This window comes from Emydura macquarii, unplaced genomic scaffold, assembly GCF_026122565.2.
Source record: "Emydura macquarii macquarii isolate MOO-44397 ecotype Brisbane River unplaced genomic scaffold, CSIRO-AGI_Emac_v2 contig_793, whole genome shotgun sequence".
Taxonomy (NCBI): domain Eukaryota; kingdom Metazoa; phylum Chordata; order Testudines; family Chelidae; genus Emydura; species Emydura macquarii.
Window position 1 is genome coordinate 1 of NW_027130930.1, and position 19272 is coordinate 19272.

The 19272-nt window shown below is 42.1% G+C and overlaps 1 pseudogene; it reads right to left on the reverse strand.

Annotated features, from left to right (window-relative positions):
- Window positions 1-12122: 12122 nt before the first annotated feature.
- On the reverse strand, window positions 12123-13061 carry LOC137149632 (olfactory receptor 13A1-like; annotated as a pseudogene).
- Between the last annotated feature and the right edge of the window lie 6211 nt (window positions 13062-19272).

Genomic DNA, 19272 nt, shown 5'->3' on the forward strand with positions numbered 1-19272 from the left:
TCAATGACAATAAGGGTGTAGTAAATCAGGAATACCAGTGTCCATTTCATGAAGGTTGATTGCTAGGCTTCAGCAGCAACTGTTTCAACTGCTGTTCACCTAGCTCTTGAGGAGGAAGCTGCTCCTGAGACCTGAACGATCGATATAACTTTAACTGATTTGCATGGAAAATTTTGTCTTTATTATGCTTGCGTCCTATTACCCTAATTTTGTACACTGCTGAACTGAGTTTATCAATGATTCAGAATGGTCCGATCCATCAGTTACACAATCCATGCTCTGGTGCCTTGTATGCTAACAACATTACCAGATCACCAACTTCCCAAGTATTCCCTCTCTGAGTTTTATCGAAGTAGGCCTTTCCCTTCCATCTGGATTTTCCCAATTTAACAGTTACCTGCATGTGGACCTGATTCAAATTGTGTTGCAGATTTTGCAGGTATGTATCCATTTTTATTCCCTCCAGTTGAGTGCCACTAGTGTGCCAGATCAGGTGTTCTGGTAGCCACATGTTTCGGCCTGCCATCACCTCAAAGGGTACTTTGTCAGTAGACGCAGCAGGTGTTGCTCTCAATGCCATTAGAATTAAAGGCATGAGGGTATCCCAGTTACGTCCATTGGCATCAACTAGTTCCTCAACATTATTTTTATAGTTCGATTGGTTCGTTCCACCATCCCAGATGACTGAGGTCTATATGGGATGTGTAGTCTCTGCGGGACTCCCATCAATTTAAGGCAGTTCTTAAAGAACTGTCCAGTAAAATGTGATCCCTGATCTGATTCCACCTTTACAGGGATTCCCCATCGAGAGAAAACTTGTTCTACTAATACCTTGGCTGTGGCTTTTGCAGTATTGGCTTTTAAAGGAAATGCCTCTACCCACTTTGAGAAAGGATCGACAACCACTAACAGATATTGGTTGCAGCTCTGGGTCCTTGGCAGAGGACCTATAAAATCAATCTGCAAAGCCATCCATGGCCTCTCATATACCTGAGATTTCAAGGGTGCATTTCTTTTAGATGGAGTAGGATTGGCTTGAGCACATGCCAAGCAGTTATCACAATATTCTTGCACATCCATCCTCAGAAGTGGCCACCACCCCACAGATGCAAGACATTGGACAGTTTTGTCCACTCCCCGATGACCTCCTGTTGGAGTGTCATGAACCATATACATCATTTCTCTCCATAGGTGTGTTGGAACTACCCACACCAGGAAAGGATCTGCTGTATACATCAGAACTCCATCCACTATTTGCAACTTCTGTCCATATCTTCTGTATAAGGGATTTGTAAATGACCACTCCCCCTCTGTTTCAGATAGCTCTTGAATTACTCTCACTATGTCCTTATCTAATTTCTGCAGCTCCTTTAAGTCAGGTATGTTATTCTTTACAACTTTAGTTGTGGCAATGAGGCATAGTGAACCAGAGATAGCTCTCGGACACTCTTTTTCACTCCAAGCTTTTCCTGATTGGGCTCCTTCTCTGGCCAATTTGTCAGCCTTCCCATTTTCCATTGTATAGGGCTCTAATTTACAGTGGGCCCTTATCTTCTTCACTCTAATTGGCTTTTTCGGAGTAGTAAGCTTTGCTGCCAACCATTGGATGTATTTTAACAGCGAAGCATACTTAATAGGTGACCCATCCGAAGATGTGAATCCATTGATTTCCCAATATGGTAGAAACTCTGTAAGAGAATTGCACACCCATGCTGAGTCTGAAAACAGACAAATATTTTGATTTGTAGCGGTGATGGAAAATTGCACACAATGTTCCAATACACAAGCTACTGCTGCTAATTCAGCATATTGGGCCGAATGTGGTGTGCATGAAAATGCCTTCTCCCCAGGTTCTCCTTCTTCTTCTGGTGGAACTGCATAAATTCCGAACCCTGTATAAGGTTTTCCTTCATGATAGTAACTAGAGCCATCCAGAAAGAATTGGTACCTCTTAAAGGAACCTGCTTCTTGTATTAAGGGTAGGAAAAAATTTCTTGCCTCCCCCCGTTGATGGTGTTGTGTAGTATCTGGACACATATGTGTTTCCCCTCTATATAGTAGGGCAGTTGGTAACAAAGATGGTGTCCTAACAGGTTTTACTGCAATATCTTTCCCTTGCAACATCAATGCCCAGTGGGCTAAGCGAGCATTTGAGACTTGCCCATCCTTTATCCTATTGGACAACAAAAACTGAAGGGGTGTGTGCGATGAGTGTAATATGATGGGACTGAGGCCAATTAGAAAAGAAAAATGTTGAATGGCCCAACTAGTGGCCAACAAATACTTCTCACAACTGTCATATTTAAGCTCAATTGATGACATTAAAAGTGAGGCATAAGCCACGGGTCGAATTTTCCTATGTCTTTCTTGTGAAGCCATAGCCACTAACACATAAACACTCACCGCCACCTCCAGATGATAGGGTATCTCTGGATTTGGAGTGATTAACACAGGCGCCTTGGCAATGGACTGTTTCAACTGAGATAGTGCTTCAGTGTATTGCTCAGTCCATTCCCATTGGACCTTCTTCTTTAACAATTGGTACAAAGGACCTGTAATGGAAGCAAAATTGGGAATAAAGCTTCTGTGATACCCAATTAGACCCAAAAAGGATCTTAAAGCTGTTGTGTCCTGTGGTAGGGGCAAATTTTGTATCACATCTACTTTCTGTTGTACTGGAGTTCGACGCCATTTTGACAAAATAAGACCTAAGAAAGAGATGCGAGTAGTCATTAACTGTGCCTTGGCAGGATTACACTTCAAGCCTGCTTCTTTTAGAACCTGAAGGAGCTCATCAGGTCTTTCCAGGTGCTCCTTCTTGGTAGGAGTTGCTATACAAAGGTCATCTACATACTGAAACAAAACAGTTGGTTTAGGGAATCGCGACAGCACCCGTCTCATTTGCACATGAAACAGTGCCGGAGAATATTTATATCCCTGTGGTAAACGATTCCATGTAAACTGGACCCCTTGGAAACTAAATGCAAATCGGTACTGAGAAATATGGGCCAATGGTAATGTCCAAAAGCTGTTACTGATATCGAGAACAGTAAAGCATGCTGCTGCTGGGTCAAAGGATTTGAAAAGGTCTGGCATTTTAGCCACTGTAGGGACACAAGTGGGTGTTACTTGATTAAGACGTCTATAATCAATTGTGAGACACAGGAACCATCTGGTTTCCTAACAGGCCAAATAGGGGAATTGGCAGTGGAAGTTCACCTACGTAGTACTCCCTGTTTTAGTAAAAACTTAATAGTCTTATCTATATATGGGTTGGCTTGATCTGGATAAGGGTATTGTTTCTGGGCTGGTATATCTCCTCCTTCTACAATAATAGTGACTGCCATGCATCCACAATCATGTTTGTGTGTAGCAAATGCATCCGCATGCTTGCGGAGCAGAACTTGTAACTCAGGTTGGTCTGCGTGTTTAGCCACTATTTTGTCCTTGTTATAGCCTTCTGGTTCTGATTCCTCCACTGGAGACACCATACCACATTCAGGCATGGTCACTGGTGGGTGGTCAATTGCCTGTTCTGTAAAATACAACAACTGATTAATCAAATCAATAACACATCCCTGTTTATATAGGAAATCAGAACTTAGTAAGCTGTTTCTTGGGTCTGCCAATCTCATTAGAGCAAAGGTGTGAGTTTTTTCCATGTGACCTATTTGTATTTTGATGGGTTTAGATAATGTTTCATGACCCGGTTATTTGCAAAAGTTGATAGCAATTTTGTCTGGTTTGAAGACAGAGGAGAAGTTTTGGGGTCTTTGACATGAATAATTCTAATTGCTGCCCCAGTATTTACAATAAAATTTATGTAGTGGCACCCTATTACTGCAGATACTGTGGGTCTCCCGCTTGCATCCTTGTCTAAAGGGGCTATCACTTCACTTGGGGCCTGATGGCGTCATGCCAAATATCCTGCAGACAAGTTGTCCACGGGTTCTCCAGCCATCCCCTCAGGGGCTGCTAACACTCTAACAGGGGAAGCTGTCCATGGGAGAGAAGAAAATGAGTCAATGGAGGCCACGGGGAAGTCTGAGCGTACTGGGCCTTGGCTTTCCAATATCAGTTCAGTTAGATGTGTCCAAAGTTACCGGATATCCTGGTCTTGTGCTTCCAAGGTTTTCTGCATTGCTTTTAGCTTTGGCATGACCACATCCTGTCGGGGTGGTGGTGATCTGAATCTCTGCGGTCGTGATTGGTTCCTGGTTGTATTTGAAAAGAAAGGATCACAATCCCGGGGCCCAGAACCGGGTCCAAACGTATAACCCTGTTGAAGGGTACGCCCACTCGAAGATCCAGGATTATTCCGTGTGTTAGAATTATTTTGCCAACGTTTGCTTTCAGGGAATTTAGAAACACCTTGGCGTATTCCTTGAGGTGATGTCCTCAAAGGTCCCTCAATTCTTACTGTGGGATTGGTGTGTGGCTCCTGAAGTGTTGCCACAGGAGGCCCACGCCGACCTAATTTAAGGCCTCCCTGAGAATATGCCTTAGCCAATAAGGCCAATGCATCCTTCAAGGAAGTGTCATCATTGATATGCATATTAACCTTTTCCTGCAACTGTGGGAGAGAATTGTTAACCAATAGACTAACATATTGTGGCCCATCTATGTCCTCTTTCATATGACTGTGCCAAGCCGCACTTAACCAAAGATGAAATTGATGTGGAGACTCATTGGGTCTTTGCTTTAAATTCGACAGGATAGCCACTCCAGCTTGCCCTGGGTGCTGATTATGTTCCAATAAGGCTACTGTTTCCTTAAAAGATTTCTCACCCACTCTATATTCAAGGGATAATGTACTCCACAACGCTCGATTTACTGTGAGCTTAACCCAGTCTTCCCTTGATAAGCCAAACACTTTTGCCTTTTCCTGTACATGTTGTGCATGTACTGCAACAGAACTATCCTCCATCATTCCTATTTGCTTAGCCACCAAATCAAGGGTCCTAATATCTGTAACTACTGCCACAGGACAATCTGAATCTGAATATGATTTGATAATTTCCAGGTTTTGATTCCCCAACACAGGAGATGAGGTCCTTCTCCTATCCTGATTAGTACGTCCTTCATCGGAACTATCAGAGCTTATTGTTGAACACTCTTCTAGGGTAGCTAGTGGATCAGGGTAGCTTTCCATTAAATTTCTACGTTCCTCATTTAAGGCTTCCCCACACTGGTGCAGGACATTCCCTAGCTCCTGAAGAGATGTATTTGGGTGCTCTACAGGTACACCAGGAGATACCAGCATATACCAAGGGGGTGTCCTTGGTCCACGAAATTCAAGGGATCTAGGCAGTGCTTGTGATGATCGTTCAAATGAGACCAAGTGTCCACCTGAAGGGCCTAGAACTCTTGAATCATATGGTGCCAATGTAACATTAGGTGCTCCCTGTTGTAATCTAGAAATTACTATATCACAGGCACTAGCTGCTTGTGTCACTTGGGAAACTGCATCTTCCAATCCCTGCACAATCACAGACTCTAAAGGCACATTCTCTCCTCCAACAAGAGCAGATGCTAAAGGATGAGAAGATATCTCCTCCCCTTTTGCTCTGCTTGCCTTATCCTGTACATCACCAGTCACCTCCTTTGAGATGACGCCTGACTCCTCCTCCTGCTGTGCCACTCTAGGACTTCCCTTTTCAACTGCTTCACCACTAACTTCCTCTTTTGATTCCTTTTGCAATTCCTGAGACTGTTTTGCTTCTAAAGGTACTGTGCCAGATGAACTAACTCTCTTGCCCTACTTCTAATAATTGGTCCTGCCAATTGTTTTTCCTCTGTTGGTTCTACCATACCAATAGGAATAGGAACCAATGCTCCTTCCTCTATCTCTTGTGCCACCATTTGCACCCCTTTGCTTACTCTATCTATCAAGGAGCTCTCAGCCAAAGTTTTGGTATCTCTATTATCCTCTGGCAATTCTGTGGGCTGATTTATCTTTCCTCTCACTAACACCTCACAAAGCTTTTCCAACTCACTTTTTCGATCTGACAACAAACTCTGCTCTGATTTATAACCATCTAGCAAGCCTTCCAGCTCACTGATTCGGTCTAACAACCGACCACGCTCTGATTTATAAACTTTCAGTACTCTTGTGCTGGCAACTGCCCGTTTCTGCCAACCACAATTTTTTTTTCCCAAGGGCACTACAAGCTGTCAATAAACATTCTACAACACTTCCTTTCACCTCTTTAGCTTTTCTTTTCTTTTTTTCTACCTCCTGATCAAAAACCTGACTCATAAGACGCACTGGATTGCTATGTTCAGAAATAATGTCACTGTCTCTTAAATGGTCTAATTCTCCTTTGTGTTTCCCAAAGTATTTCTTAGCATAATCCTCCAAAGCTATACTGCGGGCAACACCCACAAACTCTATAGCTCTTGCTTCACTCATTTTAACACCAATGAACTTACTTAACAATTAAATAAAACTGAAATTCTATAAACTCTATTTGCTATCTTACAAACACTATATTTAACCACTATATTTCCCAACTCTCAATCTGAAGGCGTCCCTTCGATTATAAGGAGAGATAATAAAAGGAAATAACACCCCTGACTAGTCTTAACAATTTTTTTCAGTTACTTCAAACAAGTCCCAAAAACAGAAGGGTGGGGGCGAGTTCCCTTTCTCTGCCCTCGTTGACCAATATATTCTTAGTTGATTGAGAGGTATTTATTCAGTTGTGACCTACCGCAGCTGGGGTAAACTGGTGATAGACGAATCTGAGTGCAGTCCAGGGATTAGTAGGGACTAAATATACTGCAGCCTTTCTGGCGTCTTAAACAAAGTAAAACAACTCCCCTGCCACCTCAAAATGTGGGTCACTGGGCCCCAGTGCTACTGCAATTATATTCACTTCTGGTACCTTAATATTAATATTCCTACACTCCAAACTCCAAAAGCCACTTAAATATACATATTATTTTTTTTGCAAGATTAATTGCTACTCATAAACAGATGCTATAATGAAAACACTGAGAAATACCTCTGGGACTGCTGCCAAAAAACAAAGGAAATCAAACTTCCGGTTTTTTAAAGCAGCCTACAAGATGCTTACACAAATAGCTCTTTTTGCTTTCTAGCTTAATTTACCTATTCCTGTAGCACACTCCTCGAGGGTCCCATCTGGGGTGCCAATCTGTAGCCTGATTTTAATGTATTAGTTATTTAATAGGGTTATAGGTTTGCCAATTGCTTGGATTAGAAAGTTCTTGTCCCTGAATCAGGCTCCAGAAGAATTATATAGGGACCCTGGGTTGTACAACAGGAAGTTTCTTAGTGATAACCAAATTTGTATAATTTTATAAGTTTTATTAAGATAACATAAAATGATAGACAAATAATTGATATAGAGAAAATGAACAATCAAATGGATAATACAATCTTAATTTTAGAGACTCGTATGGTATATATATTTCTACGATATACTTTGAATTAATATACTCACACCCTTCCCTGATGATTTGGTTGAGAGAGATGTCTGGTTCCTCAACTCTTGAGTAGAGGGGTGGAGTACACAATGCTCGAGGGCTAAGATCTATAAGACTAAGACGAACACTACAAATAATACTAAGTATAAATGAAGAAGAAATATCTTAACACTAACTAAAGAAACTTCAAGCAGGAGTAGCTGACGATCGATCACCCCAAATAGCACAATCTGCCCCTTCTTATACCCCAAGAATATGGGTCCTCCTTCTAAGTCCAAACCTGGATTTACCACCCCCAAACTATTGGGGTACACATATTCTATAGGCTGGCAGGTTCGTGCGTATTAATGACATATCCACATCCTTTCCAGATGGTCCCAGATAGTCTATTTATCTCACCTTTATTATTTCTGGCCCTTTGTGGGTTCTGTGGTGTATCTGTAAAGTTTTCTTGGGGCGTAACCTCTGACTTGTCCCCCCTTTTGATGTCTCCTGACTTATCTAGGGTAAAGGTTATGAATATATATGTCTTATCCTTGTACTCATCATTACGTACCTGGGCCAAAGGTCCTGAACATACATATACTAACTGCTTAGTTTTCACACAGGATGTGGCCTGTAAGGTACCTTGCAATACAGCTAAAATACCTTAATATAAATCTATAACTCTGTTATAATCAAACAACCAAACAAAGAATTATATAGGGATCCCGGGGTGCACAATAGGAAGGTTCTTAGTGATAACCACATTTGTATAATTTCATAAGTTTTATTAGGATAACATAAAATGATAGACAAATGACTGATATAAAGAAAATGAACAATCAAATGAATAATGGATAATACAATCTTAAATTTAGAGACTCATATGATATATATGTTTCTATTATATGCTTTGGATTAATATACTCACACCCTTCCCTGGTTGAGAGAGATGTTTGATTCCTCAACTTTTGAGTAGAGGGGTGGAATAAGCACTGCTAGAGAGCTAAGAGCTATAAAGTAAGACTACAAATAAGACTATAAAATGAAGAAGGAAAATCTTAATACAAACTAAAGAAACTTCAAGCAGGAGTACATGACGATTGCACCAAATAGCACAATCTTCTCCTTCTTATATCCCAAGAACATGGATCCTCCTTCTAAGTCCATATTTGGATTTTCCACCCCCAAATTATTGGGGTATGCATACTCTATAGGCCAGCAGGTTCATAAATATTAAGGATATCCATGACATTTTCCCTTCCCATTTCAAAGATTTCATGACTTCACCTATGTGGGTTTTGTGGTGTACTACTTTAGGCCTGACAACATTACTTTCAACACTTCTCTAGGCCAAAGGTCCCGAGTATATGTCTGCTAACTGCTAACTCATTTAGGACAAACATGACCATATATGTCTTGTTTTTGCCATACGTCAACACTTTCAACACTAGTTCCCGAATGTGTATAATAATTACGTAGCTGTCATACAGGATGTGTCCTGTAAGGTACCTTGCATTACAGCAAAATATTTATAAATTTATAACTCTATTATAATCACACAATCATACTTAAATCTATAAAAAAAGATATACATCTCTATATAATGCAAGCAAGCAGGCTAGTTTTAAAGGCTACAATATCTGGGGATGGAAAGGAAATTTCCCCCAGGGCAGATTGGCAGAGACTCTGGGGGATTTTCACCTTCCTCTGCAGCATGTGGCACGGGTCACTTGCTGGTGGATTTTCTAAACCTTGAAGTCATGATTTGAGGACTTCAATAACTCAGTCATAGGTCAGGGGTCTATTGCTGGAGTGAGTGGGTGAGGTTCTGTGGCCTGTGCTATGCAGGAGGTCAGACTAAATGATCATAATGATCCCTTTTGACCCTAAAGTCTATGAGAATCTGAAATGGAGTAGATAAATCTGACCAAGATTGCAACAGACAAGATCCATTCCTGGGCTGAAGAAGGCAAAATATATAACTCAGTGAAAAGACCTGATCATAGTACACACTTACCAGGAAATTTGGCGTCAGTCGATGGGAGTTACGCAAGCTACACAGTGTAGCTTGTGTAACTGCCATCGACTTCCTACCTTCCCTTTAGTGCGCTGTATCCACTCCACTACGCCGATGGGAAATGTTTTCCCCGCGATACGCATTTTGAGGAGGTGGTTTAATTGAATGCACTTCCGGGTCGATTGAGCAGGTCTTCACTGCCACTCAATCAACCCGGCAAGATCGATCTGAAGGTGGCAAATTTGCTGCCGTCAGTGTGTTCATACCCCTGATCATTGACCTGTCCATGGTGATTCTCTATGTAGCATTTTAATATTCTGACTCACATTTCCCTTATAATGAAAGAAAAACAAATAAAAGCATCTCGCTTATTTGTTGTCTGCCTGTCTCTCTTTTTTTTTTCAGTTACTGCACTCTCCCATTCTCTGCAGTGATGTGCATTCATTTCAGACAGCTGTAGTGGCAACAGAGAAGGCAACACTGACCAACGGTCAACAGGGAAAACAAGATGACACGCATGACTTAAATGTTATATCTTTCCTCTATTCTGCAAATAGCAATCCACCAGTTCAATACAGAGTCTGCTTCAGCAAGCATTTAGCAGATGGCATGCGGGTTTGGCTCCCCACTCCAGGAAAGATGTGGACAAATTGGAGAGAGTCCAGCAGAGGGCAATGAAAATGATTAGGGGGCTGGAGCACATGATTTATGAGGAGAGGCTGAAGTAACTGCGCTTGTTTAGTCTGCAGAAGAGAAGAGTGAGGGGGGATTTGATAGGAGCCTTTAACTGCCGGAAACAGGGTTTCAGGGAGGATGAAGCTAGGCTATTCTCAGTGGTGGCAGATGACAGAACTAGGAGCAATGGTCTCAAGTTGCAGTGGGGGAGGTCTAGACTGGATATTAGGAAAAACATTTTCACTAGGAGGGTGGTGAAGCATTGGAATGGATTATCTTGGGAGGTGGTGGAATCTCCATCTGTAGATGTTTTTAAGGCCCCACTTGACAAACGGCCCTGGTTGGGATGATGTAGTTGGGGTTGGTCCAGTTTAGAGCAGGAGGTGCAACTAGATGACCTCCTGAGGTCCCTTCCAACCCTCATCTTCTATGATTCTATGAAGAAGCCACTCTGCTGCTGATGCTGAATATTTTGCCCTCTCTTGTCAATGTTGTCGTCTTCATTAGCTCTGTAGGGAAATAGACTTGTACTGTGAGGCATACAGTAGACAATGAACAAACTTAAAGGCCATGGGATCTCCTTTGTTGGAGGTTTCCAAAAAGAGGCTGGCTAGCCATCTGTCTTGGATGGTTTAGGCACAACAAATCTTGAATATTTGCAGAAAAGTTAGATTTAATGACCCTTGAGGTCCCTTTTAACCCTATGGTTCTATAATTCTCTGAACAGCCTCAGAGCTCTGCTCCACCCTGTCTCCATCTGTGGTCAATCTCTGATTCTTCAGAGTAAGGCAAGCAAACAACATTCCAGAACACCTCTGAACTACTGTGCAGTGGGGGAGAGGAAAAATCGTGCTTGGCCCCTTCAGGCAACTGGCTGAGGCCACGAAACCTGAGATTGAATTAGAGTTATTTGCTTAATACAGCATGGCAAAGAATTATGAACTTGCTGAGGGCAATTCAGAGCTTCCTATGTTGTTCATGACTCGTGAAGGAAGAGGACGAATGGGGGACTCAGACTCACAGACCCCCAATGTCAGATGGGATCCTCGTGACCATCCGGCCCGATCCTCGCACACACCAGCCATTGACTTTCTCCCAGAAGCTGGACTGAAAAAAAAATCCCTCCTACTTTCTGTTTCACCTCAGTTTTTACAATATAGCTTAACATATAATTTCTTTAACAATATTACAAGATGATTCTTTAACCATTCATAACATATTGTAACACAATTCTTTAACCAGGTATGTCCAACCACCTTACTGATCACACTCAGTTATGCAACAGACAGAAACAATCAAAGAACCAGACAGAAATCATTCCAAATAGATCATAGAGAATTGGGTACCATAAAGATGAAACAATGAGGAGTGTAGATTTTACAACCACAACTGTTGATAAGTAATTCTTTTGCCAGACAGAATGCTATCAAATCAAGTTTCCTTTAAACATTCTAGGAATTTTTCTGTATCTGGAGGTGTTAGACTGGATCACCATCTTAACAGCCGGGTATTAGATGATATGCTGGAATGTGTGTATGTGACTGCACACGTCCCAGCTTATGGCCACCACTCCTGGATATGAGCCAAAGTACCAGACCTCAGACTGTCACAGTGAGAGAAGGCCCGTGGTTTTGATTCTTTGTTTTATACCCTATAGCCATCTAAATGATAAGGATATACTTACAAATATGGGCCTTTACAGGCAGGCCTGAATATCTATATTCTATATACTAACAGATTAGGTAGATAGATAGATAGATAGATAGATTCTCAATGTTGTTGTAGATGAGTTGGTCCCAGGATATTAGAGACAAAGTGAGTGAAGACCAATTTCTGTTGGTGAGAAAAATAAGCTTTTGAGCTACATGGAGCTGGAGAAGATCTCTGTAGAGCTTAGAAGCTTGTCTCTCTCACCAGAAGAAGTTGGTCCAATAAAAGATTTTACCTCACCCACCTTGTCTCTCAGACAGATAACTAGATAGATGGATAGATGTTATTGTCTTTGAAAAATACCAAGTCTACTTAACAGTTTCCTGAGGGCCTCTTTGACCTCCTTGTTTCTTAGAAAGTATATGATAGGGTTGAGGGCTGGAGTTATAACCGAATATAGGACAGTGGTCACTTTGTCTCTGTCGGGAGAGGAGGCTGAGGAGGGATGGATGTAGGAGTAAATGACTGTGGAGTAGTAAAAACTGACCACAATGAGGTGTGAGGAGCAGGTAGAGAAGGCTTTCTTCTTGCCTTCTGTGGAATGGATTTTCAGGATAGTTCTTACAATGAAGTAATAGGACATTACAGTGATTCCACAGCTCCCCATCCCGAAGACCGTATCAGCCAGAAAAGTTAGGGTTTCATTGAGACTGGTGTCTGAACAGGAGAGTTTTAACACATGTGGCAATTCACAGAAGAAATGGTTGATGACGTTCGAGCAGCAGAAGGACAGCTGGAGCACAAATCCTGTATGGACCGTGGAAATGGCCATCCTGACTGTCCATACACCAGCGATTAACCCAACACAAACCCCCTTCCTCATGATGAGGGTGTAATGCAAAGGGTGGCAGATAGCAGCATAGCGGTTGAAAGCCATGGCAGCAAGGACCAGAACTTCACTTGCCAGAGTCCAGGTGAAGAGATAGATCTGCGCAATTCAACCCAAGAAGGCAATGGTCTTCCTGTGCTCCAGAAGGTTGTGCAACATTTTGGGGACAGACACTGATATGGATAAAATGTTTATCAAGGACAAGTTGATGAGCAAGAAATACATAGGGGTGTGGAGGCAGCTGCTGGCAGTAACTGTGAGGATGAGGAGGATGTTTCCAGCTAGTGCTGCCACATAGATGAAGGTGAATACCATAAAGAGGAACATCTGGTGTTCAGGGAGGCTGGACAGACCCACCAAGATGAATTCTGTGACAGACGACTGGTTCTTCATTCCTGAATCTCCACTACTCCTCTTCTGTCAACATAAATTAACTCACTCGGTCAGTTACTCCGACTTAGGCTATGTCTACACGTACCTCGGCTATTCGGCGGCAGTCAACCGGAGTTACGCAAAGTACGCAAAATACTTACGTAACTCCCGTCAACTTCTGTGCTTCTCTTCTGCGTGCCGTCTTCACTGCACTGAGCTGATGGGAACCGCGATCCCATCCATGCAACACTACGCCATTTGAGAAGGTGGTCTTAGTACGTCGACTTCTGGATCGACTGAGTGGGTCTTCACTGACCACTCAGTCGATCCAGATAATGACTTTGCCGCCATCAGTGTAAACATAGCCTAAGTGTAGCTCTAAGTTAGTGGCCCAGAAGGCAATGGAAAGACATGGATCTACACTATCTGTGGATCTAGTCCATGGACTCCAATGAAGCTATGTCAGTTTACGCCAGCTGGGCATCTGGCTAACTGATTTCGATTCAGATACACCAATTCAGACCTGCTGGACATCTGACCCAGTGACTTTGAAGGACTGAGTGTAAGTTAAAAGTAACTCCAGTTAAATGAATGGAGTTGCACTAATGTGAAATAAGCAGAAGGGAGATGAGAATGAGGCACATTACACTGCAAATTTTAAAAGTAGCCACATCACTACGAAGGGACTAGAGCAGGTGTAAAGTAGCATCTTGTGGAGCAGATTAATAGAGTCCAAGTCCAGCAGGGAATTCTGTGGTCATATAGTCTGACCTCCTGTATAACAGAGGTGGTAGAACTCCCCCAAAATAATTCCTATAGCAAAAATTTTAGGGGAAAAAAATCATGATTTAAAAATTATTAGCAATGGAGAATCCACCCTGACCCTTGTTAAATTATTCCTATGGTTAATTGTCTTTATGTAAAAAACTTTTCTCCTTTTTTCCCCTCGCTGTCTGTTTTCAACCAGTGATCTCTGTCCACTTCAGTGTGGAGTAATTAGTGATTTACACCAGGATGAGTAAGAGAGAAAATCAGGCCCCATGTAATTGAGAAGGGTTTATAACAATATTTATTCTAAATAAATCACTTATTAAAGCTAGAGATATAAGTTAGAATTCTTGAGGGAGTCTAAGGAGTGAGGCACCAAATCCAATTGACAAGAAATCACAGTCAATACAAATTGATTCCTATCTATCTATCTATCATTTATTTTATTAAAAATGGGTCTGAATAAGTATAGAATCATAGAATTGGAAGGGACCTCAGGTGGTCATCTAGTCCAACCCCCTGCTCAAAACCAGAATAACCAGGACTAACTTTAGCTAAATAATCCCAGCCAGGGCTTTGTCAAGCCGCAGTTTAAAAACCTCCAAAGATGGAGATTCCACCACCTCCCTAGGTATTCCATTCCAGTGCTTCACCACCCTCCTAGTGAAAAACTTTTTCCTAATGTCCAACCAGGACTCCCCCAGTGCAAATTGAGACGGTTGCTCCTTGTTCTGTCATCTGCCACCACCGAGAACAGCCTAACTCCATCCTTCCTGGAACCCACTTTCAGGTAGTTAAAATCTGCTATGAAATCCCCCCTCATTCTTCTCTTCTGCAGACTAAACAAGCCTAGTTCCCTCAGTCTCTCCTTATAAGTCTTGTGCTCCAGCCCTCTTATCATTTTTTTTGCCCTCCGCTGGACTCTCGCTAAGTTGTCCACATCCTTTTTATAGTGGGGGCCCCAAAACTGGACACAATATTCTAAATGCGGCCTCACCAATGCCAAATGGAGGGGAATGATCACTTCCCGTTATCTGCTGGCAATGCTCCTTCTAATGCAACCCAATATGCTATTAGCCTTCTTGGCAACCAGGGCACACTGCTGACTCATATCCAGCTTCTTATCCACTGTTACTCCCAGGTCCTTTTCTGCAGAACTGCTGCCTAGCTCATCGGTCCACAGTCTGTAGCTGTGCATGGGATTCTTCCGTCCTAAGTGCAGGACTCTGCACTTGTCCTTGTTGAATCTTATCAGCTTTCTTTTGGCCCAATCCTCCAGTTTGTTTAGGTCCTTCTGTATCCTATCCCTACCTTCCAGGGTATCTACCACTCCCCCCATCTTAGTGTCATCTGCAAACTTGCTGAGGGTGCAATCTACCGCATCCTCCAGATCATTAATGAAGATGTTAAACAAAATCGGCCCCAGGACCGACCCCTGGGGCACTCTGATTGTGACCGGTTGTGACTGCCAGCTAGACATCATAATCATAATTGATTATTTTATCATATTTTATCATATTTCATATTAAAGTATTTTGTAAAAAAAATTGTCATTGTTTACATCACGTCTCAAATTTGATTCTAAACTTCTGAGGATACAGACCATAGATCATGAATCTTCAACCCCTCCCATCAGTATTACAATATTTTAACTCCACTAATTTCGACTCGACTACAATTAAATTCAAAAGAACTGAACTGATGTATGTGAATTTTCATCAGATTTCTATTGATCAAATTGTGATCAGATTATGGTCCAAGATTTATAAACACAGTTGTGGAAATGTGTATTCCTGCAAAGAACATCTAGCCAATTTACAAAAAATATAAAAAACCATATCAATTAAATGTTGCTCGACTTTCAAAAGAGTATGAAGGGATTAATTATTTAACTCTGATTGAATTTCATTGGAAGTTGGTGCCTCACACACTTAGAAACTTTTGAAAATATCAGCCTAAAGAAATCAGAAAATTTCATTTAGATTCACAAATTGTTAGAAAGCAAGAAAGCAAGAAAATAAGATTATTATTATTAATGATCTGGAGGATGGGGTAGATTGCACCCTCAGCAAGTTTGCGGACGACACTAAGCTGGGGGGAGTGGTAGATACCCTGCAAGGTAGGGATAGGATACAGAGTGACCGAAACAAACTGGAGGATTGGGCCAAAAGAAATCTTATGAGGTTCAACAAGGACAAGTGCAGAGTCCTCCACTTAGGAAGGAAGAATCCCATGCACAGCTATAGACTGGGGACCGACGAGCTGGGCAGCAGCTCTGCAGAAAAGGACCTGGGGGTAACGGTGGATAAAAAGCTGGATATGAGTCAGCAGTGTGCCCTGGTTGTCAAGAAGGCTAATGGAATATTGGGCTGCATTAGGAGGGGCATTGCCAGCAGGTCACGGGAAGTGATTATTCCCCTCTATTCGGCATTGTTGAGGCCGCATTTAGAATACTGTGTCCAGTTTTGGGCCCCCATACAAAAAAGATGTGGACAATTTGGAGAGAGTGCAGCGGAGGGCAACCAAAATGATTGGGGGCTGGAGCACAGGACTTATGAGGAGAGGCTGAGGGAACTGGGCTTGTTTAGTCTGCAAAAGAGAAGAGTGAGGGGGGATTTGATAGCGGCTTTTAACTACCTGAAAGGGGTTCTAGGGAGGATGGGGCTAGGCTGTTCTCGGTGGTGGCAGATGACAGAACAAGGAGCAACGGTCTCAAGTTGCAGGGGGAGGTCTAGGTTGGACATTAGGAAAAAGTTTTTACTAGGAGGGTGGTGAAGCATTGGAATGGGTTACCTAGGGAGGTGGTGGAATCTCCATCCTTAGAGGTTTTTAAGGTGAGGCTTGACAAAGCCCTGGTTGGGATGATATAGCTGAGGTTAGTCCTGCTTTGAGCAGGGGGTTGGACTAGATGACCTCCTGAGGTCCCTTCCAACTCTAATATTCTATGATTCTATGATTCTAAGAGGGGAAAACCAGCCAGCAAGCAAAAGGAATATTCTTACCTATCATTCAATCTTCAAGCACAATAAACTAAGCTGTCATTTAAATACAGACTCTGAGTGAGGTGTGACTTCTTGAAAACTATTTATTGTTCTTCATATATAGTAACTGTCTGTAGGGACATCTTGCATCCCTTGTGAATCTAGCAAGAGTTAACTCTCAAAAAAGGCCTCAAAAGAGAAGGTAAATGAAACTAATCTAAAACAGTACAAATAAGCTTTCTACATTAAGCTGATGGAATTCCTACTAATGTTACATCCAAATGTTCATTCTTATTCATTTTCACTAAGGTGTTTCTTTCTGAAACTACTGCTACCAATAGAAATAGATTCAATATTAATTAGTCAGGCTGAGTGGATAAGCTCTCAGGGTGAAATCCTGGCTTCATTGATGAGAGTCAATAGGAACATTGATCATGGCTTCAATGGAGTCTGTATATCATCCTCAGACTTCTTCTAATATCAATGATCCTTAGTGCACAACAAATCATATGAGCTGGCTTCTCGTGCTAGAACACCTCCAGCATCTTCAATAATACAACTAATAGGCCAGTTTACGATAACGTTGAGTAGTGTCTTTCTTCTCCATTGGTCCTGTGTTGTCAATGGGACAGATCCAGGGAGGATGGGGTTAGGCTGTTCTCGGTGGTGGCAGATGACAGAACAAGGAGCAACGGTCTCAAGTTGCAGTTGGGGAAGTCTAGGTTGGACATTAGGAAAAAGTTTTTCTCTAGGACGGTGGTGAAGCACTGGAATGGGTTACCTAGGGAGGTGGTGGAATCTCCATCTTTAGAGGTTTTTAAGCTGAGGCTTGACAAAGCCCTGGCTGGGATGATATAGCTGAGGTTAGTCCTGCTTTGAGCACGGGGTTGGACTAGATGACCTCCTGAGGTCCCTTCCAACTCTAATATTCTATGATTCTATGACTATGGAATGATCAATTTTGTCTAGCAGATAAGTCACCGGACTGTGTCAGAGGACCTAGGTCATCTTCCCAGCTCCAGGCATCTCCGTCTTTTCTCCAGCCATTAAATGGGTCTTCGAAGAGCGCTTAGAGATCTAGGGATGGAACACACCCATAAGAGAGCTGGTCATGACACACGTTCTCATATTGCAGATATTTTATATTTCTTCCTGGTGTCTCTGTAGTTACTCCAACTAATTGTGGAGCATATTTTACAGATAGTCAGGGTGTAAAATTAAATACATAATTAAAGACGTGCCTGCCTTTTTATATCCATTTGGACAATGAAATATATATGGTGGATATGATGGTGACACTTTTCAGTCACCTTAGTTTTAATTGTCCTCTCTGTCATTCTGGTATAAATCAGGAATCACTTGACTGGAGTCATTGAGGCTGATTCTCCCCTCACGCACCCCGATGCAAATCAGGAGTTACACTACGGGAATCAATAAGACCAATTTTACTCCCACCCCCAATGATGTAAATCAGGAGTCACCCGACTAATGTCACTGGTGTAAACAGTAAGCAGCATGAGAGTCCAGCCGTTAGTCCCTTTTCTCCCAGACCATTCTTGAAGCAATGTTGATTTTTTTGTGAGCGTTTGCAGAAGGACTTGGCTGATACTCAAAAATTCAACTTGTTTCAATTTCACCACCTCGAGTTTAAAAGATACTCACCATTTCTGGCACTGAGGTGAGGCGTCTTGATCTTGGAGTGGTTGACGCTTCTTCATGAAATGCTGGAAGATTTCAAACAGGCTGGTTTTCTGACTGTATGTCTGTTAGAAAAAATCTAGAGATGAAGTTACTGGCAAAATCCAGCCTGGAATTTTTTGAATTTTCCCAGTGAGAAAATCTGGGCATCTTTAAAGTAGCCATCAGGCTGGAATAATGGCAAATTATGTTTGCAACCCAGGGAATTCACATAAATATCTTATATTTTATGTATTTATGCATTTTTAAAACTTTTTTTTGCCTATATTTAAAAAAAAGTGACCATCACTACTGCAAACACCTAGGCGCTTGAGTTACTTAGGCATATGTGTTGTATACTTGGGTAATTTTTTTATTATTATTTGATTCATTTATTGCTTCATCCAGAAAACTGAAAATTCAGGGCAAATGATTGGTTCAGGAATTGTGCAGCATCCGTCGGCAAATAGGAAAAGCCCATTTCATGCCTGTCTTAGACATTCGGTGCATCCCTCTAGCCCAGTGGCTAGCCTGGTTCTTTGTGATGTGATATGCCCAGGTTTAAATCCGTCCTGTGGAACAGCACGTTGTGCATAGAGCTTCTCACCACCAGATGCGTGCTTTAACTGCTGGGCTATTTTGGAGTGTGTAGCTCTTACTTCTCCTGCTGAAGCTGTTCTGCATTATATAAATACTTACATATGGACTGGTCAAGAGCCTCAGATTAACTCCAGAGTCTGGCGATTAAGACACTCATCTAGGACAATGGAGGTTCTTTAGAATCACAGAAGAAGGCTAGGGTTGGA